The sequence below is a fragment of the Neofelis nebulosa genome, chromosome 3 (genome assembly GCF_028018385.1).
Source record: "Neofelis nebulosa isolate mNeoNeb1 chromosome 3, mNeoNeb1.pri, whole genome shotgun sequence".
NCBI lineage: Eukaryota > Metazoa > Chordata > Mammalia > Carnivora > Felidae > Neofelis > Neofelis nebulosa.
Window position 1 is genome coordinate 147,466,535 of NC_080784.1, and position 1,150 is coordinate 147,467,684.

The window sequence follows — 1,150 nt, forward strand, 5'->3', positions numbered from 1 at the left end:
ATCCAGTGGAACACATCACAAGACCCTCATGAGTACCTTTACTTCTAGCATTTAACACCAATTCAGTCCATTTTCATCATTGCTATTCATCAAGTACCTTTTGTGATAACTTGATAGTTTAAAATTTAATCATTAACAATAATAATATAGGTCATGTACTATGAAGCCTCTTGGATGAAACGGTGAATGAGATACACACAATTCCTGCTCTCACAGAGCATGGAGTTCAGTGGGTCAACAATCTCCCCCACTTGAAGATTCTGAATTTCAAAATACGTGGCTTTACATTTTCCTGAGCAATTGTTCACATCTCTCTATCTCTTGGTCTAAATTGGTGACGTTAATTTATGTGTCATCCTTGCACAGGGGCCATGCAAATCTTCTCTGTATCATTCCAATTTTAATATATGTGCTGTCGAAGTGAGCACTAAATTGGTGACATTAAAAGTAGTGTATGTGGGCATCTCTATAGCCTATTATGGACATGAGGGTTGGCAGGTCTGTGAAATAAAGCACAACTCATTCATGCAGCAAATGTTTATTGTGTACTAACCATAAACCAGTTGGTGAGGCTTACAATCTTGGCAACTGTAGACATATTCTCCGCTCTCCACATTTTAGAAGGATAGAGGGTTAAAAAGTAGGTACTTAAATTATCATGTGATACAGTATAGGCCCCAAGAACAGGGTTCACTCTCTCTTCCTGTCCTAGGCAGTATAGTAAGCACCATTGGACACAAGCATCCAATCTTACAGCTGCTTACAAAACCCCACTAAGTAATGGTGGCCTTGAAGAACTCAGTGTCCTGTGCAAACTAAATCCATGAGTTACTAGGATTATTCAAAATATCTGTGTTCAATCTTTGTATTCATCTCCACAGGCAAGGCCTCAAGGCCATTTCTGACAGTCTACTCCGCAGAAAATCCAGTCTGCAGGTGACACATGGTGGGTACATTCTGTGATAGTCTGGGCTCACCTGCTCACAGGTGTTGTGAATGGGCATCACAAGCCCAAAGCAGAGATCTGCTATTACTCTCAAAACATTTCCTGTCAGAAGAAAGTCATTGGCCTTCCTTGTCTTCAACTAAGAAATGAAGGATTTAGGCCAGAAGAAATAGCAAATTCTGATTCTGCATTTACTTCTTCACA

General features: G+C 40.0%; 1 non-coding gene across 1 annotated transcript; it reads right to left on the reverse strand.

Annotated features, from left to right (window-relative positions):
* Positions 1 to 326: 326 nt before the first annotated feature.
* LOC131508173 (U6 spliceosomal RNA) lies at positions 327 to 428 on the reverse strand. The gene has a single exon (XR_009259884.1). It is a non-coding gene; the product is annotated as a U6 spliceosomal RNA (small nuclear RNA).
* Between the last annotated feature and the right edge of the window lie 722 nt (positions 429 to 1,150).